This window comes from Sinohyriopsis cumingii, chromosome 9 (genome assembly GCF_028554795.1).
Source record: "Sinohyriopsis cumingii isolate HCF-2022 chromosome 9, ASM2855479v2, whole genome shotgun sequence".
NCBI classification, from domain to species: Eukaryota; Metazoa; Mollusca; class Bivalvia; order Unionida; family Unionidae; genus Sinohyriopsis; species Sinohyriopsis cumingii.
This window is the reverse complement of record NC_142969.1, coordinates 85,785,985-85,811,721: the sequence shown is the minus strand read 5'-3', so window position 1 is coordinate 85,811,721 and position 25,737 is coordinate 85,785,985. Positions and strand designations below refer to the sequence as shown.

At 41.6% G+C, this 25,737-nt stretch overlaps 1 protein-coding gene across 2 annotated transcripts in view; it reads right to left on the bottom strand.

Moving 5' to 3' along the window:
• The window catches only part of LOC149792164 (deoxynucleoside triphosphate triphosphohydrolase SAMHD1-like), a 100,425-nt gene extending 75,042 nt beyond the window's left edge, over positions 1-25,383 (bottom strand). For both annotated transcript variants that reach the window (XM_089969361.1, XM_089969359.1), the window contains exon 1: positions 25,285-25,383. The gene's annotated coding sequence lies outside the window, so the exon portion shown is untranslated. The remainder of the gene's footprint in view (positions 1-25,284) is intronic.
• Between the last annotated feature and the right edge of the window lie 354 nt (positions 25,384-25,737).

Here is a 25,737-nt window from a genome sequence, read left to right as displayed (position 1 = left end):
AAATGTAAACGTGGTTAATTCAGCGGTGAACGTCACTTCACCATAGTAGAAACAGCGCTTGTCTGCTGTTACACCGGATGGTCATCCTAATTTTGTCCTAGTTTTCACGTGTTTGTAAACGTGAAAACCGCACACCAAAATCTCTGATTATATTGTATGCAGTCATTCAAAGAATGCTTTCCTTGCGGTTTCACTACATCTTCAATTTCTACATTGGATATCCTGAGTCTTCCAGTTTGATATCCAAAAAACCACAATATCGCATGGTTCAACTTCATCAACAATTCCGCTGTTAACTCCGTTTTATTATGAATCATGTCCGTAAATTTTAATAAGCGTTTCTGTAACAGGACTTGACCTGCATGGACGCTTGTATTAAATGTCAACACAACACAATGTGACGAAAGATGTAAGTTTATTAAATGAATTAATACAAATATGTATATACTCTACAAATACAGTGTTATTATTTCAAACTCTAAACACACGATTCGTTCAATTGCTTCACCCAATCATTCACAAATGGGAAACTAATAATGTGATTCATATGTTCTCATGTATGAAGGTAAGATTCATATAATCTCAGATAATGAAAGTAAGATTCACTTAATCTCGTGCAATGAAAGTAAGATCAAATAAACTCAAGTAATGAAAGTACGATTCCAATAATATCATGTAACGAAAATGATTCAGTTGTAAACAACATAATCAATTGAAACAAACATATCACTCGTGACGCAGCAATTTGTTGCAAACGTGTCCATTGACAAATTACACAGTTGTCCTGAATTCTTGGGTTGGCCCACACTTGTATTGACCACACACACACCATTTTTGGATCAAATATGCGCATAAGTTTACAAACCAACGGTTCCTTACTTGTATGGCCCTGATGGTCACGTCATCTTCCATCCCCATACAGACACACGCACGGCCAGACCGACAGCCTGATATACCCGCACACACGTACACACAGACAGCTACAATAAATCGTAACTGGTCATAATAAAAGGTACGGAATTAATTTTTTTTACAAACATGCTACTAAATTAAACTCTTGATAACAAGTTCTAATAATTCAAAAGTTCACAACGTTTCAAATCTGCGTAGTGGTGATAAAGACATCATTTTACGCTAAAACATTAAAAACTGAATATGCTTCACATATCAAATAAAATAAAATTGTGACACTTACCCCAATGCTGTAGAACAAAGATGGAGAATATAATCTCCTTGAACAGATCCAAAGACAAGTGTGTCAGTTACAAAAGCAATGTGCCTTAAATCTACACAAGATTGAGTATTAGTTAGGGTAAAATACCCGTGCATACTGTGATTTAATGTGTCTCGCTGCAAGCGATCTACAACGAGATACATGCTAGTTCAGTTGCTTAACTAGAAAAACAATTATCCACCCTAGGTAACGTTGTACGAATGTACAACAAAAATGATCAAATCGATCTAAGGCGAATCCAAGTTATATCTTGCCTTATTATGTAACACTTTATCATACTATTAAGCGTACATTATAACGTGAAACAAACAGGAGAGAGTGTAAATGATGTTAAGTCACATGGATCCATATTTTTAGAAAGACCAAATGATAAACAAAATTGACCGTATACTCCTTTGGAAGTCCTGTTTTTCTAACAGCTGCTAATGGCGTCACAGGTTAGATTGATCTGACTCATCGAAAAATACGGGATATATCTTGCGTGATATGGTATGTAGACCCTCCAGATCCTGGGCGCATAATTTGTTTATTGTCGAGAATATATTTGGCAAACCGAAAACTGTTCTCAACGACTGCAGGGTAAGGTTAATATTGTAATGTCGAGATTCAGTCGGGATGACTTATCTGAGTGTTTTAATGTATGAAACGTTTATAGTCTTTGCCTGGGACACCAATGAAAGCCTTCGTCCGACTTCATCATTAATTGATGCAATATCATATGCGCCTCTGGGAATTTCTGCCTGACCCCAAGTTATCCACAGTCTAGAGAAAACACCAGCAGGTCATTTTCATTAAGACCCTAAACAGCCGTGTTCGAATAATAGGCGAATTGTAATAAAAGGGTAAGAAATGTTGATGTGTCCCATAACAATCTGGTTTTGTTGATTAAATTGTAATCATCTGGGTGAATATATATGTTGTAGTTTCTACGTTAAGCATTGACGTAAACAATGACGACCCCGCTCCATGATATGTTTGGTGAACAACAGCTGTCAAATCGATGCGGACTCTTTAATGACTTTTCGTGCGTTGTTTCGTGAGCGAATATACAGACTATACTAGTGTTTCCAGAAGAATCATGATTTCCCATGAGAGCTTGCTAGTATTTAGTGTCTTGATCAACTATTTCGGGTTTGTTTAGCTCATTTTTGTGTTTCTTTCTGCCATAATAAAACTATATAAATTTCCGCTGCTTTGCTAATTTTTTTTTTACTTTTTTGAAAACGTTCCTCTGCTTTCATATCAGCCGCTGTTGTACGTTCGGTTAATGCCGCGAGTTTTTGGTGCCGTATCTGTTATATATTTTGTTATTCTGATCAGTAGTGTAAATGTTTGTCCTAAACTCTCTTTAATATATCTTTGACACGGTTGTGACCGGCTGTAACGTTACCAATCAGTTATATGTATTATCGGGCACCAAACAGCGTAGCTCCAAATCTATCGTTATTGCATCGTCGACAAGGTTTGATTTTTCAATATTTGTTTAATAATAGAGCTTGTCTTTAAATGGGCATCATTGCGATCTGTATGCTGGATCACGGATTCTTTCACTGGGATATGGCATACGAAAAAGGCTTGCGCACAATTTTCTCATCTCAGTCGCAATCCTCAGTTCTAGGGGCATTGTTGAGACAAATAAATTTTTCGCAAAGGCTTTGATAAGCAGGTGTTGTGGATGAAGGGTGAATATTCATGCAAATATATGCTGCGAGCAAATCTGTGAGCAGGAATTTCCAAACGCACAGACACAAACACACACGCACACACACACACACACACACACACACACACACACACACATATATATATATATATATATATATATATATATATATATATATATATATATATATATATATATATATATATATATATATATATATATATATATATATATATATATATATATAAGTAGTGAATGGGGACACCCTAGGGACAATGGGACTTGCCATTAAAAAACACCTTGGGACACTCTGGGGTCAACGGAAATTTAACATGGGAAAAATTGCTGGGACACTCTAGGGACAAGGGGAATTGAACATGGGAATAGAGTGTGGGTAAGCCTAAGGACAAGGGAAATTTAACATGGGAGATAAAAGCAATTATTGGGACAAGGGGATTTGGACATGGGATTTTTTTTGTTTTTTTTTTTTAAAATAAAACAATAAAATAAAATAAAATAAAATAAAACTTAAAAAAAATTATAAAAATGGGGTAGGCAATTGAAAGTCTATCTCTTTTAGAGAGATGTGAGTGGCCCTGAAAAGGGCCTTTGGGTTTATATATGCCCTTAACATAAAGGGCATCTGTGACTTCTTCTTGTCCTTAGGCTTCGTCTCACTGTAGGACCGTAAATCAGGACCCTTTTGAGGCATCCTTGCCTCTCCATTCATCTGTTTTTTGAGGCATCCTGGCGGTCCTATGGACAACTGTCATTCGGATCGGACATACATCGGTATGTCCGTCCTGAACATCATCGAAGACACAAGGGTTGATGATTCGACTGTGGTCCACATCTTGAGGCGCCGAGAACAGGTGAATCAATGCAGTGAACTGCGCTTATTTATAGGTACAGGAAGGATTGAAACTGATTGAGTTCATTCACCAATCCAAACACGCGTTACAAAATTCAGTCAGCCCGCATCCAATCCAAAGAGAACAGTCTGTGGCGTCACGTGGTCTATATAGATTCGCTAGCGCCTGTGTGCAGTCAATCTATGCGACAGTTATTCAACAGGATGGAAACTCAGAAAACGATCCATTGGGGTGCACCAGCAGTGGAGAACACCCAAGGAAACCCGGACTTACTTTCAGAAGAGGTAAACTGGGATTTTGTGGATTTTCTTACCTCGCAAGAATTTGTTCCGGAACCTTCGTCACCTTCTTCATTACCGCAAGTGGAGAATTTTAGACAGAGACAGAAAGAAGAATTGGAGAAATTTATACAACGACAAAAGGAAGCGGAACAAGCTTTTCTTTCACAGCAAGAACAGCAAGAAGAGGTAAGAAAAAAATTAACAAGAAGAAGAAGCAGCAAAGAAACAAGAGGGTGAAATTCAAACGGTCACGGTACTGTTAGACATTTTAGCGGAGTTAAGAAGTCTGAAACAAATGTATCAGACTTCTTTATCACGACCGAAGAGAATACGACCTTCCCGAGCTAAACACGCCAACCCTGTGACTAAGGCTACCGCACCACCCTTAGTGATTTCAACCAAATCATCATCATCATCATCAGAAGTAGGCCTCGGCCGTGGCAAAGGCTTAAGGCAGTTAAAGTTGATTGCTTAAACTCACCCCTACACCAAAATCCAAGGGACCTTTTCAGGGCCACCCACTTCTCTCGAAAAGAGATAGACTTTCAATTGCCAATAACTCAAAAAAAAAAAAAAAAAAAACATTTTACCCCTATAGTACGTGTATATGAGTGCGTGAGTGTAGCTTCTTATTTAAAATCAAAACTCAAAGACACCTACCTTTTTATACCTAATTTATTCTTTTATCAATAGTTACAATCCAATTCACAATTCACAACAGAGCACTTTAAAAAGTTCATAGACTTCTTCTGTTTCTTTGTTTACTCTCTCTGTTTTTTTTCAATTTCTTCACCGTCACAGTCTTTTCCTCTTCTTCTTCCTCACTTTCTTCCCTTCTTCTTTTCTTCTCCTGTTTCTTTTTCTTTGCCTCTTGTAAATAGAATTGTTTACTTTCTTCCTCTTCTTCTTCCTCTCCAGAATCCCTCTCTTCTTGCTCCTCTTGTTTCTTAGGGCAATCTGGAGACCAATGTCCTTTTTCTTGACAATAATAAGAGGTATCTTGACTTTTGTCTTTTCTAACCCCTTTTTTTCTATTTTGACGGTCTGGACACTCTGAAGACCAATGCCCATTCTTCTGATAGATATAACAAGTATCTTCACTTTTATCTCGAAAGGAAGGAGAGTAGTCCGTCGGCTGGTCTGAAGAGAATTTTCTAACGACCCCTCGCAAAGCTCTGATGAAACGTTCCATCTGGGTAGTCTCTTCCATCGTTGTGCTCGGTTTGAGAGTGAAATGAATAGTGAAAGGACAAGACAAATACCCTTTTATATACGCTGGTCTGCCATGACTATAAATTAGTCCATGGTGTTAAACTTGAGTCATTTGACGTTTTTCACTCAAGATGAAACGATCCAATTCATTTGAGAAGAAAGAAGAAGAAAGTAAGATGCAGAAACGTGATCTATCGCCTCGTACCAGAACTGAAGTCTTGGCACAAATTCATGCCAGTGATTTTGTAGAGGACATGAGTGAACCAGAATCCAAACCCTCTAAACAAAGTTCACCACCCTTAGTTAACCCTGAAAAATACTATTCCATTTGAGAGACCGAAAAGCGCTCCTCTAGAACGTTTAGAACCACGGCTTACAAATACACGGTGAAGTTTAAAGATTTCAAGTCCGAAGTACCGTTGGAGAAAGCAGAGGGGTTCATCACCGGGGTGTGGGATTCTTTACTCACCACACTCAAGAGACAATGTCAACCCAAAGAAGACGATCGTTTGAGACTTTCCATACAACACGACGGCTTGAAATCCCCTGTTCGTATCGAGTTTACCAGCCCTGCAGAATTGACCGCTTCCAAAGTCATGGACAAAATTCAACACGTACAACAATCCAATGACCAGTTTGACATCACCGATGGAAAAGCCACACTGGACATGACCCACGTCTCTCCTCCTCAAGGGACTGGACGCAAAAAGATGTTATTGGTGGTCGAGCTTCGCAGCACCAAAACAAGTCTCGTCCGAATTCACAACCCTCAAGACCAGATGTGTTTAGCCAGGGCCAAATTGGTGGGACGAACTTATGCCAACAAAAACGACACGGTAGAATGGAAAAGAGCCTGGGAGAATATTCGAAAATCGGACCGAGCCAAACAACGAAGTGAAGCAGAACTCCTGTTGCAACAAGCCGACTTGCCCAAAGAAAACACCCTGCGGCATTCCTGAAATGCAAAAATTGCAAGATGTCCTAGCTCCACGCTACACCTTGAAAGTGCACCCTCAAGAAATGCGTGGGCCTCTGTTGTTTCGAGGGAAAGACTTTAAGGATGGAAAATACATTCACGTCTATCATCACGATGACCATTTTGATACCATTACCAGTATCACCGGATTCCTGGGATACGGTTATTATTGTGAGTAATGTGACTATGGCTATAAAAATCGAGAGCAACACAAACATTGCGGATCGAAATGCTCAGGATGTTTGGCCTCTCCACCCTGTCTGAGCGAAGGGCAAAAACCAGTGCATTGTCCAGCTTGTCAGCGCACGTTTGTCAGTCCTACCTGTTACCAACAACATCTGAAGACGCAAGGTTCACAGCAGAAATGTGCTTGTCAACTGCTGAGATTGTGCCCTACGTGTGGACAAGGTCTACGTACCAATAGTACCAACGCACACGTATGTTCAGGAAAGACAAAATGTCACATTTGTCGCCACATCGTGGACTTGGAACACCAATGCTACGTGCAAAAATACCAACCCCAACCAGAGAAAGAGGATGGACACAAGAAGAAAGGCAATTTTATCTTTTTCGATTTCGAATGCATGCAAGAGACCGGCATTCACATTCCTAATTTCTGCGTGGCTCATCGAGCGTGCGAGAAGTGCATTCAAGAACCTATCTTCAGTCATTGCCCTCACTGCAGCAAGATTCCCGGAGGGCGTGAAAAAATCTTTTTAGGACCGAACAAGCTAGCTGATTTTGCCCAATGAGTCTTAGACGCCATCGACAAGACGTGGAGCCAAGAGGACATCGAACGTTACGGAGATTGTCATCGTCATGGCTCACAATTTCTCCGGATACGATGGACAGTTTCTTTTGAGATACTATACGGAACAAGGCACCGAACGTCCTAAAGTCACTTTGAACGGAGCCAAAATCATTTTCATGCAAGTGGGACAAGTGCAGTTTAAAGATTCGATGAGCTACTTAGCCATGCCTTTGAGTCGAATGCCTAAAACATTTGGAATGACAGAAATGGCTAAAGGGTACTTTCCACACTTTTTCAATACGGAAGCCAATCAACACGCCGTTCTACCCCATTTGCCTGAGGCTCACTATTACGACCCTGACAACATGCGTACCGATCAACGAGAAGCTTTCTACGCTTGGTACCAGGCTCACGCCTCCGAATCTTTCGACTTTCAGGAAGAAATGTTAAAGTAGTGTCGTTCCGACGTGGACATTTTATGACGTTGCTGTGGAAAAGTTCGAGAACTGTTCATGGAACACGGAGGGGTCGATCCTTTGAAAGAAGCTTGCGCCATTGCCAAAGCGTGTTCCTTAGTGTACCGGCAACGATTCATGCCTGAAAACACCGTAGCTGTCATCAGTCCTCAAACGACCAACTTTGTCAAACGTCAATACTCGGTCAAAGCCCTACGCTGGTTACATTACTTGTGCGACAAGGAAGACAAATGGATTCAGCATGCCCGCAACGGAGGGGGCGAAAAGACCATTAGAAAGCATTCGGTCGATGGCTGGGACTTAGAAAACCCCAAGATCGTGTACGAGTTTAACGGTTGCTTATTTCACGGATGTCCCGTCTGTTACCCTGACCGTGGCACTAAAAATCAGTTTTTACAACGAATCATGGAAGACTTGTACCAGGCCACTTGTCAGCGACGCCTAAAGTTAGAACAGCAAGGATACCAAGTGGTGGAAATGTGGGAACACGAATACGATCACCGTTTGAAAACTGATCCCAAATTTAAACGCCTCGTGGAAAGTTACCAGTTCATGGACTCCCTGAACCCGAGGGATAGTTTGTACGGAGGAAGGACCAATGCCACTTGTTTGCTGTACCAAGCTGACGAAGAGAAAGGAGAAGAAATCAAATACTTGGACGTGTGTTTGCTGTATCCCTACGTGTGCAAATATTGTCGCTTTCCTGCAGGGCACCCACAATTGTTGACGGAACACATCGACCTGAAAAACGTTCGACAATACGAAGGCTTGATCAAGTGCAAAGTTTTGCCTCCCAAGGACTTGTACCATCCCGTCTTACCTCACCATTGCCAAGGCAAAATGATGTTTCCTTTGTGCCGTACTTGTGCCGAAACGTGCAACCAAGACCAAACTTGTCAGCACACCCAGGAAGAACGGGCTTTGACGGGAACCTGGGTCAGCGTAGAATTGTTCAAAGCTCTGGACATGGGATACCAAGTGTTAGAAGTGTACGAAATTTGTCATTTTCCCAAGACACAACAATATCACAAGGGTGACCCCAGTCAGAAAAGCATTTTCGCCGACTACGTGGATGCCTTTTTGAAACTGAAGCAAGAAGCCAGCGGCTATCCTTCCTCGTGTCACACTCCCGAAGACCAAATAAAATTCAAAGAGAAATACTGGGCACAAGAAGGCATTACTTTAGATCACATCGAGAAAAACGAAGGAAGGCGATCGTTTGCCAAAGTGATGTTAAATTGCTTGTGGGGTAAAATGGCACAACGACCGTGTTTACCCAAGACGGAATATTTGACAGAACCTTCCCGCTACTTTCAGATGATTCACGACAAAACCAAATACATGAAACATGTGGACGTCGTTCGTGAGGATTTGATCTTGGTCAATTACGAAGAAGATCTGGACTTTGTACAAGACGACCCTTTTGGAAATGTCATCATTACGGCTTACGTGACAGCCCATGCTCGCTTAAAATTGTACGAAGCTTTAGAACTGTTAAGGGAACGCGTCCTGTACTTTGACGCGGACAGTTGCATTTACATCCATCACCCGAGTCAACAGCACCCTGACATCAAAGGAGACCGTTTAGGAGCCTGGACAGACGAGCATCCCGACGACAAGATTCTAAGTTTCGTCAGTGGCGGTCCAAAAAATTACGGCTACGAATACCGGGACAAACAAGGAGTGTAAAGTGAAAGGATTGACTCTGAATTATCGTACCAGTCGTGTGGTCAACTTTGGGGTATTGAAAGAAGCCTTGCAATCTGGAGAGGATAAACACTTTAAAGTGACCACCTATCAACCCAACAAGATTGTACGTTTACCCACTCACCACATCGTATCAGTCGGCCCTTGGAAAAAGTCTATCAAATCGTGTACCAGAAGCGAGTGCGACTTCCCAATCATTTCACCTTACCGTATGGACACGTCGGTATTGGTCTGTATATAAAACGGAACCCTAGGCAAGATCGATAGTTCATTGTGACTACCAAGACCAAGCGAACAAGATGAATACTTTCAGAGAAACACAAAACAAGTTTAGAAAGGCACAATTCAAGTGTGGGGCTTCTGAAGTGGAATGTGATTGTGAGCCTTGCGATGGGAACGATGCTGTACGCTGTGACCTTAGCGATGCCGTAAAGCATCATGGGAACTTTGTTCTCACTACCCCTATCATGGAAAGTGATGCTCTGCGTGTCAAACCTGAGGGATGCGAAAGCGATGCCCTCGTCCTCTTGGACATTTTACTGGGTTTCGTTTTAAAGGTGGATGTTCACCTTCACGTCTACCCCCCTACGGATATCATCCAGCCCTGAGCAAACTCCTGTCCATGTCACCCAACCTTCATCGAAACGAACCTGTGAAAGACGAATATTCGTTTCCTGTGCGTTTGTCGGAATACTGCGACTTTTGAAAATCGTCTTCAATCGTTCAAAGGAAAGTGGCCTAAGTATCTGGGAGGCCCGACCCCCGAAGAATTAGCCAGAGCCGGATTTTTCTACTTGGGCGAAGGGGATAAAGTCAAGTGCTTCAGTTGCGGTGTGTCACTTCACCACTGGGAACCACAAGATTCGGCCTACGTAGAACATGCTCGATGATCACCGAATTGTCATTACTTACCCTTAGTGGGACCGAGACATTGAAGTAACTTACCATAATCTGTTTATGGATACTTTACAAGAGAACATTCGCGCTTTGCCTGTGGAGCTGAGAGACAGGATTTACCGAGAGCTGGTCAAAATACAAGTGAAACGTAAAGAACAATTGCATCCGTTACGTCACCGGTGTTTGAACCACTGGTACCTGAATGCTATACAAGGACTGATTGAGTTGAAAGTGTTGCATTGGACAGACATTGATCAACGACCTCCTGGTTTTAAAAAGAATTGGTTTGGTATTGATAATTCGATCTGCTACATTGTAAACTTACTGGATCCAATTCCAGAGGAAGAGTTAGCGAACTACCAACATCTTTTACGCAATGTCGACTTAGTGAAAGAGGAAACCTCTGAACGAATTGCAATGTGTAAATTAGTGATTATTATTGTGTCAGACAAAAGAGGATTTAGTATGACCTATTCATGGATACTTTGCTAGAGAACATTCGTGCTTTGCCTGTGGAGTTGAGAGAACGCATTTACCGAGAACTGATCAAAATACAAGTGAAACGCAAACGCAAAGTTATTCATCCGTTTTTAAATTATGCTCTGTTCCAAAGTATAAGAAAACTGATTATGAGTGGATATTACATCAGGCACAAAGGTAAACGAGGCTATTGGCCACCACCCAAGGATTCCAAAAACAGTGTATATACTTGTGGATACTTTACAAGAGAACATTTTGGGCTTGCCTGTGGAGTTGAGAGAACGCATTTACCGAGAGCTGGTCAAAATACAAGTCAAACGTAAAGAACAGTTGCATCCGTTACGTCACCAGATCTTTAACTACTGGTACCTGAATGGTATAAGAGGACTGATTCGTCAGAAATTGTTTCAATGGTCAGACCTTGTTGAACACTTTCAGTTAGTGAATGAACTAAACGTTCGTAATTTTGGTTACTTCGAGATTCACCTACTGCAACGTATTGAGGAAGACGAGTTAAAGGATTACCAACATATTTTACGTGGAATCTGCTTAGCGGAAGACGAAACATCTAGACAAACTCTGACGTTTCGGTTACAGTATGCAAGATTTAGATTCCCTACTGGAGAACGAAGATGTCTAGTTAGAAATTACCTTTATTGCTTCCGAAACAAAGAGACTACAAAATCAGGCTGCCATGCCACGGCTTATGTCACATGTAATTGAACAGATTCCGTGGAAGGAACTCAATGACCATATTCAAACCGTGGATCATTACCATCGATTATTACAAGAACTGTATCCATTCAATTTGGGTCGACAAGTGGTGTGTGTCTTAGTGACTTGTTTTCTGGGATTTCGTTTACCAGCCGATTCCTTGTGGACTCTTTACGATCAGTACTTACCACCCCAATGGTCTTAAATGGTCACGAAAGACTCCTTTTGCACAAAGCCTTGCGTTTTCATCTGGATACTTCTCGACCTCTTCGGGACAAAAATATTCGTCAACTTTTAGCTACCCAAGACGTGTATGACGATGTGTGTGTAGCTTGTGACTTACACCCCCATTGGACAGATGTCCGTGCCTGGAAAGAATGGGATTTTGAGGCTTGGACCCAAGAAGTGGCCCAGTATGCACGACAGTTGGTCAAGGAAAAAAGTCACTTTTCAACCAGTGTTAGTGACGGTACCAGAAGAACCCGTCACCCAGGACAGGACTGTCGTGGACAGGCCTGAAAGACCCTCTCGGGAGGACACTTGTGTGACCTTACCCCCTATAGAACTGGTCAGAACCTTACCCAAAACATGTTGTACAGACACTTGTTTCTATTCCACGTTGATGGTTATCATGTGCCTTTTATCGTTGTACTTAAGCCTTTGGCTTTTGTATATTTTTGTCTTTCGTGTTCATGTTTAAAACATTCAATAAACGTGTCCTGAAAATGTATATAAACTCTCGTCTTGTCTGTTTTCGTGTCACAAGTGACATTCCTCACACTATGGCTACCTCTGCTGTCTCTGCTCCCTCTTCCTCCACTGTCAATGTCATCGACGAACACTTAGATCGTGCCAGTTGGGAGGCTTTGTATCTTCGCCATCTCTTTAACATGCTCATTGCTGGGCCTAGCGGTTCAGGCAAAACCGAATTCGTCAAACGCTTGATCGAACATAAACATCATTTGATCGATCGTCCACTTCATCGCATCGTGTGGTGTTACAAAGTGTGGCAATCGGCGTACAGCCTCTTGCGAGAAAGTCAAGGCGATTCCATCGTGTTTGTGGAAGGCATTCCTAAAGAAGACGACGGCATCGTCTCTGACTCCCGTCAAACCCATTTGGTCATTTTCGACGACATGTTAGAAGAAGATGAAGAAGAAATTAAACTGTCGTTCAAGCGCAAAGGGCATCATCGTAATGCCAGTGTCGTTTACATCACTCAAAATTTGTTTCAACAAAGTAAGGCCCATCGCATCATCAGTCTCAATGCGCATTACGTGGTCTTGTTTAAAAGCCCTCGAGATAAATCGCAAGTGCGAGTCTTAGCCAAACAGTTAGGGACACCTTGGCTGATTCAGGCGTACGAGGATGCCACTCAAACTCCACACGCCTATTTACTCGTCGATTTGAAACCTACGACCCCCGATGATTTGCGATTTCGTACCCACTTGTTTCACCACTGGTGCCAAGATGTAGGGCCTGTCCTGTACACGTCTCCGTCCTCGACTTAACTTCACTCCACAAAAAAATCTATAAACACCTCAGACCCTTTGCGTCTGTCTCACACAGCGTCAACATGACGTCCCTTCAGTCGCATCTTCCCGTCAAATTGATTCGTGCCTTGTATGTCATCAGTCGAGAAAAAAATCCACAAATACGGGCTCGTGTCTTAGAAGCTAGTCTCAAAGAAGTCTTACGATGGTTCACGGTGACGGCACGTCAATTACTCCAAGGAATCATTCAGATTCCTCATCAAACCAAACGCTTTTTTGATCAAAACAAAGTCGCTTTGACCCAACTGGCCGATCCCCGCATCGACACTCAAACCAAAAAACAAATAATTTTGAAACCTGGAGGGAGCGGTACTCTAGGAGGGGTCATCATTCACTCTCTCTTAAGATGGGATCCTAATGCCCCCAAAGTTTTCCACAAGAAAAAAGTCAAACGAAGCTCCAAGAAGAAGAAAAAGACCAGGTCCCCAAGGAGACCCGTGTCTGCAAGAACTTCTCCAGTGGCGGGACCCTCCTCTTACCAGACACCACCCCGGAAAAAGAAAAGAAGCCCACAGAGAAAGAAACAGAGAAAAAGTCCCCAGAAAAAGAAAAGTCCACAAAAGAAAACTAGTCACAAGAGAGGCACTTCGGTCAGGACGCAACCTTACACTCGCAAACCACGACCTGCCACGGCGGTGACCGCGTCTCCGGCAGCCTCACGTTCATCCACTTCCCGGTTGATGACACCAAGAACTAAAGAGTACTTGGAGACGTTGATCACACCAAGAACTTCTCCATTGATGACCCCAAGAACTTCCCCAGTAGCAGGACCCTCCAATTTAGTGACAGTGGCCGCTGCTCACAAAGTACCTGCTCCCAAAATCCAAGAAAGATCGGGCATGTTACAAAGTTTACTGGATTTGTCCAAGCAAGAACTGGCTCGATTTAGTCCGTTGCGTACCCCTGCACGACGTGTCATGCCTGTCCTGAAGTTGATGCGAGGTAAAGACAGTCAGTGGCGACGCGTTCCAGTATAAGAAAGGTGTGTGTCCAAGTCGGGGCATCAGTGTTTTGGTACTCCTGAAGATGTCACCCTCCAGAAAACATCCCTCTTCTAAACAGCCTCAGGGAAAGAAAAGGAAAGAACTGCCTCCTCGTTTAGTCAAACATGGGGACATGCTATCTGTCCTGTCCAAAGCTTCTCCACCCCTACGAGAAAAACTCATTCAATCAGCTTCCAAAGAGGTCATCGATACCGTGTGCAAATGTTGTTTGAACGTGTTGAAAGGCACGATCCCTTTGTCCAAACACCAGAAACAATGCTTAGGCAAACATCGCCACGTTCTTCGCCAAATGGTTCAAAAGAAAATTCCCCTTCGTCAAAAGAAGAAGATGTTGGTCCAACGTGGAGGCATTTTACCCCTCTTGTTAGGCCCATTGCTGAAAGGAGACTTGGGAACCATGTTGGGAGGACTGGTGGGAGCAAGATAAAAAGGCCCTCTGAAGTCCCAAGATCTCAGAATCGACCCCTGACAACCCCACGGAAGGACGAAAACTAGCTTTAGTGCGTTGCAAACGATGGATGGAATACCATCGTTGGCAAGAACAACGCACCCCGCATTTACCTCCCAATCCCAATTTGAGCGAGATGTCCCAGTTACAACACGAATTGCAGTCCTTGATGGATCGCCAAGATTTGTCCGAAACAGAAAAATCGCAAAAGTACGGTCAACTCTTGCAATGACTGCAACTCTTTCACCAGAAAGCTTTAGACGAAACAGCTCTACCACTCTGAAAGATTTTAAGACCTTGATGAAAAGTCCAGCACCATCATCACTACCACCACCACCACTACTACCATCCCCAGGGGTCACCAGAGATGCTACCCCACGAAGACCTGAGGAAGAAGAGATGCGAGAAGTGTTTCAAACACCGTCAGCAGCTCCCATTTCAAGTAAGATTGCAGCATCCTTTTTGACCCCGTCGCCCGCACCCCAACGAGAAGAAATGAAAGCTTGGGTTAAAAAGATGATGTCCACTCCTCCTTCGACAGAAGTGAAAAAGAAAGAAGGGAAACCAGAAGTGAAAAAAGAAAAGAAGACCAAAGCCATTCCATTGCCACCGCCACCACCACTACCTTCGACTTCTACTCCTGTAGCCCATCGGACACGTAAATCCGTTTCAAAACCACCCTATCGACCCACCCAAAGTAGCATCCTGGAAGAGTGGGTGCCTTATTAACACACAAACCAACAAATGCAAAAAGTCTTAGCCAGCATTTACTACGATCCGTCCCATCCTGCAGGTTACGCAGGAGTTCAAAAATTGTATCGTGCTGCCAAAACGCGACTGAAAAGTCTCCGTTTACCTCAAGTGCAACGATGGTTACAAGAACAAACTACCTACACTTTACACAAACCCATTCGACGCAAGTTTGCCAGAAGTCGCACCCGAGTGGAAGGCATCGATCATCAATGGCAAGCCGATTTAGTTGATGTCTCCCATTTGGCCAGCTACAATCGTGGCTACAAATATTTGTTATGTGTCATCGACGTCTTTTCCAAATTTGCCTGGGTCGTGCCCTTGACTTCCAAATCTAGCAAAGAGTTAGTGCGAGCCCTGCAAGGAGTGTTGAAACAAAGCGGTCGTCACCCTCTTCGATGGCTAACGGACAAAGGTACCGAATTTCTGAACCAAGCTTTCCAAAAAGAATTAAAGAAACGTGACATTCATTTTTTTACCACCGAGAATCCCGAAACCAAAGCCAGCATCGTGGAACGTTTTCAACGCACTTCGAAAGAACGCATGTGGAAATATTTCACGCATCACCACACTCTGAAGTACATCGACATCTTACCGCACCTGGTGCAAGCGTGCAACCAATCTTACCATCGAAGCATCGGACGTGCCCCGCAAGAAGTGACTCCCGAAAACGAAGTGTTGGTGTTTGAGCGCCTGTTTGGTACGTCCCCGACGAGGGCTGTCCCCAAGAAAAGTGGAGTGTTGGCCGTAGGAGATTGGGTGCGCATTGGCAAAACCAAACGCACTTTCGACAAGGGTTACTTACCTAACTGGACGACCGAATTGTTTCGTGTCACTGGACGAGTGCATGGCCGTCATCCTGCCGTCTATAAATTGGAAGACATGAACGGAGAAGTGCTCAAAAGAACGTTTTATTTGCCCGAGTTACAAAGTGTCACCAAAAAAGAAGACGACGTGTACGACATCGAAAGTAATCTCGAACGCAGAACCCGTATAGTGGGCAAACAACGTGTCAAAGAAGTCAAAGTTCGTTGGAAAGGATATCCACCCAGTTTTGATTCTTGGATCGACGCTTCGCACGTCACCGACTATAAAAAGAAGTGACCATCATGCCCTTTCACACAGACGCAGCTACGTCGACCACTCCTTCACATAGTTCTTCTCTGCAAGATTTACAAAAACTGCCCTTGTGGGTGTGGTGTGGAGAACGTGTGCCTAAAACGCAAATCGTCTTTTTCTGTCAAATCTTCGTGGTGTATTGTGTCATCGGGGCAGCCATCGCCAATTTGAGTTTGCAACAAGGAGACAAACAATTGTGGACCATTTTATTGAGCAGTTGCATCGGTTACCTGCTTCCCAATCCCTCCCTGAAATTCTCCTCGAACGGGAACCACGGGAACCTTGTGTCCGGTGCCAGTGCCAGTCACTCCAATAACAACCTCAATCAGAACCCCATTTTGGGCGGAGACACGCCTCTGACGTCCAGTAACCCCTCGGACAGCCACAGAACTCTGGAATTATGAGTCACCAAAACCAATTTTACTTAACCTTACCCAGTGACAGTTCCATGGAGGTGTTTCCCCACAACACGTTGTGCTGTTACACGGCCAAATTACCTCAGGCCATCCCATTAGATCACGAAGCCCATTGGGTAGTGGCTTTGGTAGAAATGATTTACCCAACACAAATCAAAAACATCACTGAAACTCAAAACAATTTTGAGGTCGAAATTCTGGACCAAACAGTGCAGCAAACAATGATGACCACTCATCAACATAAATCACTTCCGAAGACCCTAATACCCCGTAGCAGCAGTGACACCTCTCCTCCTTTTTACGTTTATGAACTTAAAATTAACCCAGGCCATTATTTTAGTGGTCAACATCTGGTGGAGGCAATCGCTGACAAATTCTATGCAGCATTTGATAAAGTTCTGACCGCACTAAAAAAAACGTGTCACCATTGAGTACCTCAAACTGTCTCATCGTCTACTCATCAAATTTGAAAGTTAGGAAAAAAGTATACGTATTAAATTTTACCCTGAATTGTATGACATTTTGGGTGGAGACCTCAATATGGTCACGGATAAAAAGACCAAAAAGATTGAGAAAGCAGACATTGACAACAACGGGCATTTTGCGAGGTATTTTCGTTTCCCGGTAGAACTGAACCAGGGACTGAATTTGATCTTCGTGTACTCCGATGTGGTGGAGTACAACGTGGTGGGACACACCTCCGTGCCGTTACTGCATGTCATTCCTTTCAAAGTAAATTCTGCCACGAACACTGACGAGGAAGGTGGAAACACTTATCACGTCCACCGCGAATTTGTACATCCTCATTATTTGCCTGTCAGCAAGTCGTATTTGGACACGGTCAACAATGCTATAAAAGGAGATCTGGGACAAAATATTCCATTCACCAAAGGAAAAGTCACGGTGAAACTCCATTTTCGAAAATGGTTTTCTCACGACTCGTAAGTCATGTATCCAGTGTACCGAGGGGTTGCACGACAGCGAGGACACGGTTTAGGAGATATGTTGAAATCAGCCTTTCGTTCGGTGGCTTCGGTGTTGAAACCGATGGTGACACGCGGATTGCATGCCTTGAAAGATGCGGCATTGACACAAGGCAAAGAATTTCTCCAAAATGTCATCATCGACAAACAAAACCCTAAAGAAGCCTTCATGAGGGCAGGCAAAAATGTCTTGATGAAAACGGGCAAAGACCTTTTGGGCCGACGAGAAACACCTATAAATGCCCTGCACACTACCGAGTCAGGCATTCAGCAAGGACAAGGCAGAAAGAGACGACGAAGAAAACACCCTTTCACCAGACTTCACACTTCTAAAGCTAGAAAGACAAAGAAAAGAAGAACCGTTCGAGACTTAGACGTTTTTGATTATTGAGACACAGAAAAAAAATCATGCACCGAGAGTCATGCGCTTGTTCCAAGTCGGAACTAGATCTGTTTGCCATGCCACCTACCATGATGACGATGCAAGAATCCCAGTGGGTGGAATTTCACCCCGTCTCCTCACTGACAGATTCCGCTCCCATCGAGTTTGAAATCAAAGGACAGCCCGAAGATTACATCGATCTGAACAGCAGTTACTTGTACTTGAAAGTCAAAGTTCTAGATAAGGGAGGAGATTCTATAACCGGCGAAGAGAAAGTAGCTCCCGTCAACAATTTCATGCATTCCTTATTCAGCTCAGTGGACTTGTACTTGAATAACAAACTGGTGAGTAGCAGCATGGATACTTATCCTTATCAAGCGTACCTGGTAAATCTTTTGACGTACGGAATAGATGCCAAGAACACCCATCCCAATGCTTGCGTGCTATGGGAACCTGACGAAGCGGGCGGGCGATTTTGATAAAACAGGTATTAGTGATGACCCAAAAAAAAGCAGACACCAATGAGGGATTTGTAGAACGAAGAAACAAAATATTAAATGGAAAGAGTTTAGAACTGATGGATCATTTGCATTTGGACATGTAGTTGCAAGAGAAATATTTGCTGAACGGTGTAAATGTTCGCTTGAGACTGAATCGTAGCAGTGCTGCTTTCCATTTGTTGGCTGATGCTGATGCTACTACTGGTGGTAATCCTAAAAGCAAAATCGAGGAGGCCAAACTCTACGTACGACGCGTGGAAGTGTTACCTAAAGTGGGAAATGACATCAGTAACACTTTGAGCAGAACGACCGCCAAGTATCCCATACGACGCGTGGAAGTGAAAACCTTCACCATTCCTGCTAACCATCATTCCATCATCGAAGATCATCTGTTTCAAGGACAGTTACCCAAGCGTTTAATCCTTGGTATGGTCAAGAATGAAGCCTTCAACGGAGCCTTCGATAAAAATCCTTTTAAGTTTAAACACTTCAACGTGAAGAAAATCGAAGTCAGTCGCGATGGCAAGACCTTGTGTACCCGACCCTTTGAGCCTAACTTTACCCAGAACAATTACTTGAGATCGTACTTGTCCCTGTACGAAGCCACCGGTCAGTTAGGAACCAACACCAGTCACGGCATTACGTACGAAGATTACGCAGGAGGCTATGCTTTGTGGGCTTTCGATTTCACTCCAGACCAAGGCAGCGACGAGGGATATTTCCACCCTATAAAATCTGGCCAGATTCGTGTGGAACTTCAGTTTGCAGACCCACCTCCAAACCACACGGTGAACGTCATCCTGTATGCAGAATTCGATAATACCATAGAAATCAACAGTTTGAGAGAAGTCATTCTAGACTATTAGAAGCTATGGAAGACTGTTATCCCTCTTTACCTAGTGTAAAAACTTTGGAGATGGAATGTGAGGAAACCGTGGAAGAAGAAGTTATCATGATGAAGTCAAGATGGCCAAAACAAGAAGCGGATTTAGTCTCCTGTTTTGCCAAACACTTGGTCGAAAAAATGACGGAATTGATCAAAAAAGATTGCTATGGATGTCAAAACGATCATCCCAGTCAAATTCAACACGATAAATGCCTGATGCTGAGTCAAGAAGAAAAATTGGACGAGTATCTGGACGAAGCTTGGAGTCTCATCTCGGACGAAGTCGTGTTGAATCAGTGGTATAAAGACTTGCATGAACATTCTTGTCCACCATTAACCACTCAAGAGATCCATCGTATCGAAGCTCTCCTGAATCAGAGTGAGGAGACGAAACGAAGAAACGGTTATTTGTCAGACATTTTCAAAAAGTCAGGATCGAATTGATGACTTATCATTACCTGTGAAGAAAAAGAAAAACACGCAAATCAATGGATACCCGGGAACTTTATTACCTTTTGAACCACAGTTCGTACACGGCTTCTTCAAATCATGTCGTCTGTGCTAAAGATGAACTCCCTCATCGTAAACCTCAAGACCATCAAGGTTATGTGATCAACACGGACGACATTCATCTCCCAGGAACCCACTGGGTAGCCGTCTACTTTCCTCAAGAAGGATGTGTGGAATATTTCGATTCCTATGGATTGCCCCCTTTGGAAGACGATATCATTGACTTTATGAGAAGAAATGCTCAGACCACCTGATTCAATAATGTGAAATTACAAGGCACAGATTCCTTGGTGTGTGGACAATATTGTGTGTATTTTATGCATCATCGCAGCCTGGGCTATTCCTTAGAACATTTAGTGACTCATTTTGATACTCGTTCTTCTTCAAGAAACGATGTGAAAGTAGATCAATGGTTTTGTGACCATTATGCTTATCTTTTGTCTCAAGCTAGGAAACGTAGTGTCCATGAATGGCCTAATGACTTCCAACAGTGGAAATCACAATTTCATTCACAACGTTGTCAACCCTGTGTAAAGTAAAGAGTTAATTAAAAAAAATGTTTGTGATTTGAAAAAAATGTTTGATGTTATATTGTTGGATTATTGTTAAAAATGTTAGAGTTGTTTGTTAGTGTTAAGTGATTTTGAATACAAAATGTGTTTTGAAAAAAAAATGCCTTTGTGGTTTGTTTGGCTATAGAAATTTGATTCATGCTCTTTGACTTCTTACTATCCCTCTCATGACACTCATTGAACGTTGCGGCTCGAAAACCGTGGAGGGATGTTTTCCTTCAAGTCCGCGCTTTAACTTCAAAGCCGGGGTAGCCTCCAGTCTAACCATCCATTGTCGACTCATCCTCCTACGAAGATGTGCTCCAAACTAGCTAAACTAAACGAAGCCTACGTTGCATAGGGTCAGACACAGTCTGATACCGAAGCCAGAAGAGACAGAGAATGTGAGAATGTTAAAAGTCACTGAACACCTGATAGAAGAGAACTTCAGAGAAGAAGTGAACAGGGAAAAAGAAGAATGGACAGAGAAGTACAGACTTCAGAAACAGCAGAGAGAGCAGCAACAGCAACAACAACAACAGCAGGAACCTGAACCTGACAGAGGCTTTATCGATTGTCGTATCGACATCAAAGAGTTCTTCTTCTCTTTCCGAAGAAGCAGACCTATCGTCAGAAAGTCTATTGTCAGAGGACGTCGCATTCTTAGAAACTAAAAGATCGCCCTAGCTTCAACTTTGCACAAGCAAAAAAACAGCCCTTTTCAGGGCTAACCAATACTCTAGAAAAGAAATAACAATCCATTTGCCAATGTGCGTATGTAGAGTAGTGTGAGTATAAACACTGACTCTTTTTTATAGAGTGTATGTGCTTGTGTATATGATTGTGTGTTTGTAAGTGATCACGTAAGTTTGTGTGGATAGTAGATCATGATCATGTTTTTTTTTTTTGCTGTTTGACGTGTGGGGAGAGTAGATTTGGGGTTTGATTTGATTGCTTTGCGTATGTGGATAGTATATTGAAGTGATTAATGAAAATTTTTAAATTAGTAATGGGTAGTATAAAAAGTGAGTGAGTGTTTCTTTTAGGTCCGCACGTTGTTTGATCATGATCTAGGTAATATAACTTTGGTCTTAGGGGAATGGTTTCCTTCACGTCCGCGCTTTTAGTATAAATTGAAACTCGCTCGGCAGTCTAGCTACCCTTGTTGATTGATCAAGAGAATGAACACCAGACTAGCAAAACTGCTTGAACTTCATGTACACCTGGAATATGCCAGGTGTATAGTGAATGAGCTGGCTGCAGAGGCCCTAGTAGAAGAGGGAAGGGTGAAAGAGGAGGAGAGAAGAAACAAAGAAGAGGAGGAGAGAAGAAACAAAGAAGAGGAGGAATGAAGAAACAAAGAAGAGGAAGAAAAGGAGAGAGGAAATTTCAGAATCCCAGAGACAGAAGATTGGGATTCTGAAGCCACTTATCCCGCCTCTGCTCTCCCCCCAAAAGGAGTGAAATGAGACTGGGGAAGAAGATGTGTGTGTGGTGCCAGGCCTGGAAGGTGCCATCATTAACCAGGTGTCATTTAGGGCTACCCCAGTCTCTAGAAAAGATATAGTAATCTATTTGCCAATGTGTGTATGTAGAGTAGTGTGAATATAAACACTCACTCTTTTTTTATAGTGTTTGTGTTTATGTTTGTAAGCGCTCACGTACGTTTGTTTGAATAGTAGATTTGGGTTTAATTTTAATGCATTGCGTGTGTGGATAGTAAATTTGGGGTTTCATTTTAATGCTTTGCGTGTGTGAATAGTAGATTTTGGGTTTGTTTATTGCTGCTTTACGTATGTGGATAGCAGATCATATGAAATGAGAAAAGTAGGGGAAGTTTTCCTTCACGTCCGCGCGTTTTAAGTAATGATCTAGGTAATATCAATTTTGTTTTAGGGGGATGTTTTCCATCACCTCCGCGCTTTAACTATAAGAACCCACTAGGTTTGATGTTGGAACCATTCTACGGAATAAAGACAAGGAAGATGGTAGCTGTAACATAATTGTTTAACCAGTTGAAGGACATTTGGTATTGGATAGTGGATGGAGCTTATGCAGTGGAAATGATTGAACGAGAATGGAAGCATGAAGTTACCCGAGATTTTGTCAGAAGGCAAGTGACCAACCTGAAATTAGCTATGGATCTGGTCAAAGAGATGATAGAAGAAGAAGTAAAAAGACTAAGAGGCTTTATAGCTCCAGAGTATGTAAAGATTGGTCACTTAAAGGAAGCCATGGATAATGTGATAGAAGTAAGGTGCTTTTTGGAAGATGTAATGGAATGGACAGAGTGGTCCTTTGTCAAAAAAGGCCTGGACCAGCTTAAGAAATCGGAAGAACTTATGAGAAAAGTAATGGAGGAAGAAGTAAAGAAGATCAAAGACAAGTGGAATAAAGAACGAAAGGATAAGGAAAACTTAAAGAAAAAAGAGGCCTTTGACAAACTCATCAACAGTTGCATCATAATACAGGAGAAATTCCGAGCAATAGGTCATCCAGACTGGATGCCAGAGAAGGAGAAGAAGAAAGGAATACTGGTAAAAGTGAGAACTTGGTGGAAGCAGTGGAGGAAATAAAAGAAAAAGATGATGATGAACCAAAGGCCCTTTTCAGAGCCACCCACATCTCTCGAAAAGAGATAGACTTTCAATTGCCTACCACATTTTTTTTATTTTTTTTAATTTTTATTTTATTTTATTTTATTTATTTTATTTATTTTTTAAAAAAAAAAAAACAAAATAAAAATCCCATGTTCAATTCCCTTTGTCCCTAGAATTGCTTTTTTCTCCCATGTTAAATTTCCCTTGTCCCTAGACTGACCCACACTCTATTCCCATGTTCAATTCCCCTTGTCCCTAGAGTGTCCCAGCAATTTTTCCCATGTTAAATTTCCATTCTTCCCAGAGGGTCCCAAAGTGTTTTTTAATGGCAAGTCCCATTGTCCCTAGGGTGTCCCCATTCTCTCTCTCTCTCTCTCTCTCTCTCTCTCTCTCTCTCTATATATATATATATATATATATATATATATATATATATATATATATATATATCAGAAACGGATTTTAGAAAGACATTAATATAAAAAGAGCCGCCGATCGTATACAAATCGATTCTCTGGTCCTCTTTTCATAATATGCTAGCTTAGCTTTATCATATTGCGTGCCTCACTAGCCACCTGTTAACATTATGACCATAGCCTATATTAAATTCCAGCTAGTTAGATTTAAGAGCATGACCATCCATATCGTCCAAAATCTTGCAGTATTTATAGCAGTTGCCTTTGGAAATGAAAACAAGGCACCAAACACGAGCTATATAAATGGTGTACTTGCAGCCGGAAGCTTTCTTAAGTTCGTAGTAACTCAGATTTTCAACCAGGTAAATGGAAGATTAAATAATCTACCAGTACAAAAGGACAATCAAATCGCTGTCATCTGCATGGCCGTCTGTCACAGTTGATCGCCTGCACAACAGCAAATACTATATTGGCCGTATATGAAGATAAACTAGGAACTTGGATGACGCTTGTGATGTCTGATTGATCAGTATAAGGTGGCTTCCTGCCAATCTACAGCACTGATAAATTCACATCAATTTAAACAATTAACCTTTCGTGTTTGCTTTCCTGAACTAACCCACTGCAAATCAATACCTTTGCTTCAGAGTTTAAAAAGGCCGGTCTGAATGATTGATGAATACCAGAAAAATATCAAAAATTTGCAAAGCTTCACGTTATTTTTAATGTTGTGAAAGATATTTTCAAACAAAATAGAACTGGCTGATTAAAATAACAGAATATGCTTTTATTTGAGAAACTTTATCCAAGTAAGAACTAATAACATCAATATCAGTGTGACCCACAAGTTTATTTCCCCAAATGATAAGTAATGCATGCAGATATTAATATAATATAAAATCATATTGTAAATGCAGTTTAAAGATAAGTGTTGCTGAATTCTGGTCGTTCTGAAGCACATATAATTTGTTTTCGAGACTAATGTCAAAAACAGAGAGAAATGATGAGGCATGGATTAAATGATTATTTTCATACATCTAACAAAGTACCGATGTGAAGAGCTTGACTGTGTGATCATGGCGAGCATTGTTATTTTTGAACATGTATTAATTTATGTGTGTATCCTGCTTTGATCATTTTATGAAACGAATTGTATCATCAACCCTAGTTTTGTTTCTAATTGCAAAGACCTACAAGGTATTATTCTGAAATCGACATTATATATGTGGCTGTGCCATCTTGTTACACATTCTTTCATATTGTTTCTTGTCTCACAAAAGACAAATCGCATGATCGCAGGCATGTCACAATCCGACATAACGTGAGATATGCTCTCAGTTCATAACACACAAATCGAATAGAACCCACTTGAAATAATCCTAAATTTGATGAGATATACACTCGCAGAGAAAAATATCTGTGATAAGCTGTAAATAGGTATACTCTTGGGAATTTGTAGCATCAATGTTAACGAGAACAATTGCTGCCCATTTTAATCACGTATATTATAATGTTGCCTTCACATACTACTCTGCATAGCAATCTAAGGAAACGGATGTTATAGAATGTACTCAAATTTACTTAAATTTAAGTACTAATCTGATTTTGCATGACTAAATAGCTGCACGCATTCCTTCAATATATATGACATATATGTTGATACCTATTCTTAAAATTACAACATGCTCATTAGGAAACATATTCACAAGCTTGTTACGCTTCTGAAACCATGTTTCGTAATATATAGTTTTCATCTATGGTAGTACGAGGTTAAAACCATGTTTCATTTCTAAAACTTGTTCAGTTTATTCATAAGTTTTGTAGTGGTATGTGTTAAAAGTTTTTCTCTTTTCCAACACTGAATATTTGTTACTTGCATTTAATACGACATTTTACAACTTACCCAAGACAACTTCAGAGCATTGCCGTATCCTCAGAGCCAACATGCAGATATCAAACCTCCATTTCGGCTGTTACGAAAGACATGTATAGCATATGCTAGTAAGTGCATTTATTTGTATACATTTCTTCATGATAGCCTACATGAGTCAAATAACAGGTAACTATCTGCAGTGTTCTTTTCAAGCAAATCGATATATGTGTGCCGATAAAGAAATACATTAGTTCCTTAAGGAATAGACTAACACAATATTCTCGAATGGATAAGAATAAAGACAATCTGAACTATGGTAATTGCAGGAGAACAGTTATTGACGCTTTATAAATTTAAAAGGGTGCACCGCTGTAAAAATATTAAACTATCGTTTGTAGATGTAAAAAAACAGAAACAAACAAATAATACAACAAAAGGAAACATAAATGAGATAATTTAAAAACGGGACGGATAACACATTAC